Source organism: Furipterus horrens, unplaced genomic scaffold, assembly GCF_987537825.1.
Source record: "Furipterus horrens unplaced genomic scaffold, mFurHor1.1.pri manual_scaffold_7, whole genome shotgun sequence".
NCBI classification, from domain to species: domain Eukaryota; kingdom Metazoa; phylum Chordata; class Mammalia; order Chiroptera; family Furipteridae; genus Furipterus; species Furipterus horrens.
Window position 1 is genome coordinate 63,039,204 of NW_028327177.1, and position 8,417 is coordinate 63,047,620.

Here is an 8,417-nt window from a genome sequence, read left to right on the forward strand (position 1 = left end):
TCAATTTCCTTCTTTGTAATTGGTCTATAGAGACTTTCCACTTCTTCTTGATTCAGTTTTGGAAGGTTGTATGTTTCTAGAAATTTGTCCATTTCTTCTAGATTGTCAAATTTCTTGCCATACAGTTGTTTGTAGTAATTTCGACCTATCATTTGTATTTCTGTGGTATCAGTCATGATTTCTCCTCTTTCATTTCTGATTTTGTTTATTTGGGTCTTCTCTCTTTTTTTCTTGATTAGACTTGCTAGAGGCTTGTCGATTTTGTTTATTTTTTCAAAGAACCAGCTCCTAGTTTTGTTGATCTTTTGGATTGTCTGTTTAGTCTCTATGTCATTTAGTTCTGCTCTGATCTTGATGATTTCGTCCCTTCTTCTTGCCCTACGTTTTGTTTGTTGTTGTTGTTCTTGTTCTTGTAGCTTTATGGTTAGGTTTTTTATTTGAGATTCTTCTATCCTTTTCAGATATGCCTGTATTGCTATGAACTTCCCTGTTAGGACTGCTTTTGCTGTGTCCCACAAGTTTGGGGCTGTTGTGTGCTCATTATCAATAGTTTCTAAAAATTTCTTGATTTCTGCTTTGATGTCATTGTTAACCCATTCATTATTTAATAACATGTTATTTAATCTCCATGAGTTTGGGTGTCTTTAATTTTTTTCTCTGAGGTTGCTTTCTAGTTTCAAGGCATTGTGATCTGAAAAGATGCTTGATATGATTTCAATTTTCTTGAACTTGTTGAGGCTTGTTTTGTGTCCTATCATGTGGTCTATCTTTGAAAATGCCCCATGTGCATTTGAAAAGAATGTATATTTTGCTTCTTTGGAGTGGAAAGTTCTATATATATCAGTTAGGTCCATGTGGTTTAGTGTGTTGTTCAATGCGTATATATCCTTGGTGTTTCTTTGCTTTGATGATCTGTCTATTGTTGATAATAGAGTGTTGAAGTCCCCTACTATGAGTGTGTTGTTGTTGACATCCTTCTTGTGGTCGTCTAGTATTTGCTTTATGTATTTGGGTGCTCCTGTGTTGGGTGCATATATGTTTATCAATGTCATATCTTCTTGATGGATTTTTCCTTTAAGTATTATGAAATGTCCTTCTTTGTCTATTTTTATTGCCCTTGCTTTGAAATCCGTTTTGTCTGATATGAGGACTGCTACCCCGGCTTTTTTTTCCGGTCCGTTTGCTTGGAATATTTTTTTATATCCCTTTATTTTCAGTCTGTGTAAATCTTTTGATTTGAGGTGTGTTTCTTGTAGACAGCAAATATGTGGGTCCTGTTTTCTTATCCATTCTGTTACCCTATGTCTTTTAATTGGAGCATTTAATCCATTTACATTTAAGGTTATTATTGACGTGTATTTATTCATTGCCCTTTGTACCTCTGTTCCTCTCTTCTCTCTCTCTTTTTTTTTTTTTTGTCTTATTTTTTCTTAGAACACTCCCTTTAGCATCTCTTGCAATGCTGGTTTGCTGGAGATGTATTCTTTTAGTCTTCCTTTGTCTGAGAAACTCCTTATTTCACCTTCCATTTTGGATGAGAGCCTTGCTGGGTAGAGTATTCTTCATTGTAGGCCTTTGTTTTTCATTGCTTTAAATATTTTTGACCATTCCCTTCTGGCTTGTAATGTTTCTGTTGAGAAATCAGTTGATAGCCTTATCAGAGCTCCCTTGTATGTTATTTGCTGTTTCTCTCTTGCTCCTTTTAGGATTCTCTCTTTGTCTTGAAATGTTGCCATTTTAATTATGATGTCCCTTGCAGTCGGTTTTTTGGGGTTCCTCTTTATTGGATCTCTCTGTGCTTTTTGGACTTGCATAACTTTTTCTCTTATCAGGTTGGGAAAATATTCTGTCATTATTTCTCCTATCAGTTTATTTATTTCTTGTTCTTCTGATCCCTCTTTAATTCCAATGACTCTGGTATTGCTCTTCCTTATGCTATCCTGTAATTCCCTTACTCTTCTTCATACTTTTTCAATCTCTTTTTCATTTTGCTGTATCGTCCTAAAATTTTTTCTAAATTATCTTCTAACTCACTAATACCATCTTCTGCTTTGTTTAGTCTGCTTTTGACTGATTCTACTGTGTTTTTCAGTTCAGAGATTGAATTCTTCAATTTTTCCTGCTTCTTGTTAATAGTTTCTATGTCTTTTTTTATGCTGGTGTAGTTCTCTGCAAGTTCCCTGTAATTTTCTTGGAGCTGCTGGTAACTTCCTTGGAGGTTGTCATAGTTGTTTTTAAGGATGTCGAGTATATTGAGCTTCTTTACCACCATTGTTTTGAATCCCATGTCTGACATTTGGGCTGTGTCTATTTCATCTATCTCTCTTCCTGAGGATTCCTCTTTTCTTTTCATTGAAGGGTTATTTTTGCGGCTTACCATGTTGGATTCTTCTTGTTTTTATTTATTTATTTATTTGTTTTTTTTGGGGGGGGGATAGTCTGCTTTGACTTCGCTCCTTTGTGATATGAGATTCTTTGTGGGAGATCTGGGGGTTTCAGTTGTGCAGTCTCTTTGATCTCCTGAGCCTGATGTTCTTGGATTACCCTTTATGTCATTTGTTTATGCTGTCTGGTTATATTTCAGATGTTCTTTGGTAGGATCTTCCTTCTGGCTAGTTTGTTGGGAGTCACTCTATCCACTTTGTCTTGAGTTCTTTTGTGGAGGTGCTGTTAAAAACATAAACACACAGCCCAGGCAGGAGACCCACACCCTCAAAATATATCCCTCACCCTCTATCCTGCTATCGTCTGCCAATGAGCCAGTATTAATATAAATGTAAAGAGATTAGAGCTTTTATACTATAAGAAGAATAGATAAGAGTTGTTTTTAGGGAGGAAAAGTATAATTTTTTATAGAGGGGGTGATAGATTAATAATAGTTGAGACTATGCAAGCCAGTAGGTAATATTTACATTGTATGTTAATAAAAATAGAAGAAAAGGATGGAAAAATGCAGAATATAGTAAGAAAGTGGGATTGTGTTCTATTGGGTTTATATAGTAATTATATTCTATTATTTAGAGTGATAGAGGGGCTATACTAGACACACAAACAAATAAACAATGATTAAAGAGAAATAATGAGAAGGAGAGGTTATATGCAACACATTAGAGTATAGTTTGTTTTTCTTTTCCTTTTTTCTTCCCTCCTCTCCTCTCCTCCTCTCTCCTTTATTTTATTTTATTTTTTTGGAAAGGCAAAAAAAGAAAACCAACAACAATAAGATAAAAGAAGAAAGAAAGAAAGAGAGAAAAGAATGAAGAAAGAAGAAAGAAAGAAAGAAGAAAGAGAAAAAAAAAGAGGAAAAAAAAAAAGGAATGTTTTTACTCAGTTCAGCCTTGGTGTGTCATCTTTTTTTCTGCGTCCGCAGCTGGTCTAGTGTGGCAGTTCAGAGGTTCTTGTTTCTTGCAGCAATGGTGTTCGCCAGCGGTTGCCGGCAGGGCACACTCCCTTGCTGCCCGCTGGAGCCAGCTGAGGTGTCCTTTTGAACGCCCCTGCTCGGGCGGGTTGGCCCAAGAGCTTGCCCCGTGATTGGCACCTATTGTCGCCGGGCTGAGGTGTTTTTGAGCTCGCATGCCCATGACCTTAGTCCTGCTGAGCCGAACTCCGGGAGTTGGTCTCTCGCCTCTTAAAGCGGGGCCGCGGACACTTGTGCTCAGTGGAAGGGAGTGTCTGTGAGTCACTGCCGCCCACTGTTCTGGCGCCGCAACTGCCCGCCTTCCCTCACCGGTTTGGGCGGGCATGAACAGAGCCTGCACTAGTGGACTGCTTTCTGGCCTGGGGCCCGGCGCCCACTGGAGCTGGCTAGGGGTGTCTGCACACAGTCCTCTGCATGTTCAGTGGGCCCTCCCTGTGTCTGTTGGGGCACTGATCTTATGTCCATTGGGGAATGTCTGAGGGGCACCGGAACTCACGCCCGCTCACCTGAGCCAGTGAATGTGAGCACTTCCCTATGCGCGCCCCTGCAACCCAAGTGTAGGGTTGGGGAGTGGATGAGCGAGCCTCTGCGCCTGTGCTCCTCAAGAATGGCCTACCACCCCCAAACTTTCCTACCCTCTCCACCGTCCACTAGAGAAAAATATAAAGGAGAATTATGTTCTCACTTGCCCGGCAGCACGCTGTCTCCTGTCCTTCAGCACCAATGCCACTTGGTCGAGTCCCGTCTCTCCCAGCAGGCAGAGATCCGCTCCCCTCTCAACTCCTCTCTGGGGTAGCCTCTCTGGGGTAGCCTGTGGTTGCCAAAAAGCCTTTGTGTACTTCCAGCCGCAGCTCGGGCAGCCGCCCCAGTCAGGAATGCCATTTTGTCCTCTTTTCCTCCGCTATCCTCACTAAACAGGTTGTTCCCAGATGGTTTTTCTCTAATCCAGCAGTGCCATGGCTCGATTCCTGCCAGTGTCCAGCTGCTCACTGAGATGTTCTGTCTGGAACTAGTCCAAACCACAGACAGGTCTCGGTAGCCTGAAAGCGCAGCCTCCCCTCACTCCTCCACCATCTTCTGTGTTGTATAATCTTTTTGATGTATTGTCAAGTCTAGTTTACTAATATATTGTTGAGGATTTAAGTATCTATGTTCATGAAGGATATTGGCCTATAAAATTTTTTTTTCTTTTTCTTTTTGTATGTCTGAGTTTTTATCAATGTACAATCTAATTTTTATGCTGCTACACTTGTCCCAATTTCTTTTCCCTTTGCTCCCCTCAGCCCAGTACCCCGACTCCCTCCAGCAGTCTTACCCTCCTTAGTCCATGTCCATGAGTTATGCATGTAAGCTCTTGCACTTTACCCTTTCCCATACTATTCTCAATATCCCCTGTATATTCTTCATCCTCCTACTATGCTCCCTAATTCCTGCAGCATTTCCCTTTTCCTCTCTCCTTCCCCCTCCCAACTGACACCTGTCCACATGCTCCCCATACCTATGATTCTGTTCCTACTCCGGTTGTCTGCTTAGTTTGTTTTTATTTTTTTAGCTTCTGTTATTGATAGTTGTGATTTTGTTGTCATTTTAATGTTTATAGTTTTGATATTCTTTTTCTTAAATAAGTCCCTTTAACATTTCATGGCTTGGTGATGATGAACTCCTTCAGCTTTACCTTGTGCGGGAAACACTTTTTCAGCCCTTTCATTCTAAATGCTAGCTTCCTGGACCTGTATATCCATTTCCTTCCCCAAATTAGGGAAGTTTTCCTTCAATATTTTTTCGCATAATTTTCCAATTTGTTGCTCTTCCTCTTCTCCTTCTGGCACCCCTCTGATTTGGATGTCAGCACACTTAAAGCTATCCCAGAGGTTTCTAAGCCTCTCCTCATTTTTTTCAATTATCTTTTCCTCCTTCTGTACTGGTTGACTATTTCTTTCTTTCTGATGTTCCAATTTGTTGATTTGAACCCTGGTTTTCTTTCCTTCACCCCTAGTTTCATGTAGATTTTCCTTTCATTTCTTCTCTGTCATGTTTAATCTTTTTTGTCAAGTCAGTGAGCATCTTCATCACCAGTACTTTGAACTGTGCATCCATTAAGTTGGCTGTCTCTTTGTCTGTTAGGTTTGCTATCCCCTTGCTGTTTAGTTCTCCCACAGAACCTTGATCTGCCCCTTCTTTTCAGCTGTACCTCCCTGTCTCTTCATATTGACAGCTTTCTGTGTTTGTTTCTGTGTCTTAGGTAGAGCTGTTGCAGCTGTTACATTGTAAGGAGCAAAGCCTTAGATATTCATCAAATTGGTGACCTGTTGCACCACATTGTGGTGCTGTATATGGGGGAGGGGTCTGAGAATGAACAATGCCGATTACCCCACTCTTGCCCCTTTTCCAGGCACTTCTCCCCCTTTCTGTTCTAAACAAGTTGCTCCCATTGAGAGACCAGTAGTTTCTTCCTCTGCCCCAATCTGCCACTGGTTTTCACAGTCAGAAGCAAAGAGGCTCTATTTTCCCTGGTGCTGGAACTACAGGCTGTATGGTCTGGTCTGGGGCTGGAATCCGTCTGGTTTGAGACTGGGATCACTTCCCAGGTTTAAAAAGTATGACTCTGCTTTTCTCCACAGCTACAATTGCTGTGCCACTAGCCACGCCACCAGCTGCTGTCACCAAGCAATGTCCCTGCAGCTGCTGTCACTGAACTGCACCTCATTCTCTCTATCCTGGCTCTGTCTCTCCTACCTTTCTGGCTGAGTATGTCTTCTTTATTTCTTTGCTGAACTTCCTTGTAGTTTTAATTTTCTGGATTTTCTAGTTTGTTTTTGTTTTTTTTAGTTTTTAAGTGGTTGTAAATTCCTTTATAGTTGTGAGGAAGATACAGTGTATCTATCTACACCTCCATCTTGGCTGGAGGTTTAATTTTTTTCCTTTGTGTGTCTCTATCTTGTTTTAGAATTAGGATAGTACTGTTCTTGTAGAAAGGGCTTGAAATTCTTCTACCCTCTTGAACTTTTTGGAATAGTTTGAGAAGGATTGGTGATAGTTGTTTTTTGATTAATTGGTAAAATTCTCCTGGAGGCCATCTGGTCCAGGGCATTTGTGTGCCAGAAGTTTGTTGGTTACTGCTTTGATTTCATTCATTGTTATCAGTCTATTCAGGTTTTCATCTTCTTCTTGATTCAGTTTTGGGAGACTGTATATTTCTAGAAATGTGTCCATTTCACCCAGGTTGTCCAATATCTTGGCATATAGCTGTTCATAGTAATTTCTTATAATACCTGGTATTTCTGTGATATCAATTGTTATTTTGTCTCTTTAATGTTTTATTCTATTTATTTGGGTCTTCTCTTTTTTTATGTGTCTGGTTAAAAGTTTGTCAATCTTGTTTATCTTTTCAAAGAATAAGCTTCTGGTTTCACTGATCTTCTGTTTTTGTTTTTTTGTTTTGTTTTGTTTTGTTTTGTTTTTTGGTCTCTATGCCATTGATTTCAGCTCTGGTCTTGATTTTTTCCCCCTTTTTATACTTTGGGTTTTGTTGTTATTTTTCTAGTTCTTTTCAGTGAAGTGTTAGGTTGTTTATTTGAGAATTTTCTTGCTTTTTGGTGTAGACCTGTAGTGCTATGAACTTCCCTCTCAGGGCTGAGTTTGCTGTGTCCCATAGATTTTGAGTTGTTGTGTGTTCACTTTCATTTGTTTCCAGGAATTTTTTTATCTACTCCTTGATCGTATTGGTTACTCATTCATTATTAAATAATATGCTATTTATCGTCCAAGTATTTGAATGTTTTTGAGTCTTCTTATTAAGGTTGATTTCTAATTTCATGCCATTGTGATCTGAGAAAATGCTTGATATAATTTCATTTCTTTTGAATTTGTTATGGCTTGTTTTGTGGCCTAACATGTGCTCTATCTTTGAGAATGATCCACGTGCACTTGAGAAGAATGTATATACTTCTTCTTTGGGGTGATATGTTCTGTAGCTATCAATTAAATCCGTTTGATCTAGTGTGTTGTTTAATACCACTATATTCTTGTTGATTTTTTTGTCTGGAAGATCTGTCTATTGTTGACATTGGGGTGTTAAAATTCTCTATTGTGACAGTATTGTTGTCAGTCTCTTCCTTAATGTCCACCAACATTTAAAAAAATATATATTTATTTGCTCTTTTATTGGGTGCATATATGTATTCAAGGATTAGTTCCTCTTGTTGGATCAAACCCTTAAGAATTATGAAGTGACTTTATTTATATTTTTATTACCTTTGTTTTGAAGTCTATTTTTTCAGATATAAGGATTGCTACACCTACTTTTTTTTTCTTTCCATTTGCGTGGAATACTTTCCTCTGTCGTTTTACTCTCAGCCTATGGAAATCTTTTGTTCCGAGGTGGGTCTCTGGTAGACAACATATATGTGCATCATGTTTTCTTAGTTATTCAGCTACTCTATGTCTTTTAATGAAGCATTTAATCCATTTACATCTAAGATTATTATAGATAGGTACTTATTTATTGCTATTTTTAAATATTGTACCTATGTTGATTTCTCTATATATTTCTTCTTCTTAAAGAAGGTCTTTTAACATTTTTTACCAAGCAGGTTTGGTGATAATGAACTCCTTTAATCTTACTTTGTCTGTGAAGATCTTTATTTGGCTTTCAGTTTTAAATGACAGCCATGATGGTAGAGAAATCTAGGGTGCATGTTCTTAGCTTTCATTACACTGAATATTCCCTGCAAATATTTTCTGTTGGGAAATCAGCTGAGATTCTAATGGGGGATCTCTTGTATATAACTGACTATCTCTTGTTGCCTTTAAAATTCTCTCTTTGTCTTTAAGCATCGCCATTTTCATTATGATGTATCTTGGTGTAGGTCTCTTGGGTTCATTTTTATTGGGAATTTCTGTCTTTCCTGAACTTTTATGACCCTTTATTTTACCAGACTGGGAAAGTTTTCTGTCATTATTTCTCCAAATAGTTCTTTATCCTTCTCTTACACTCATC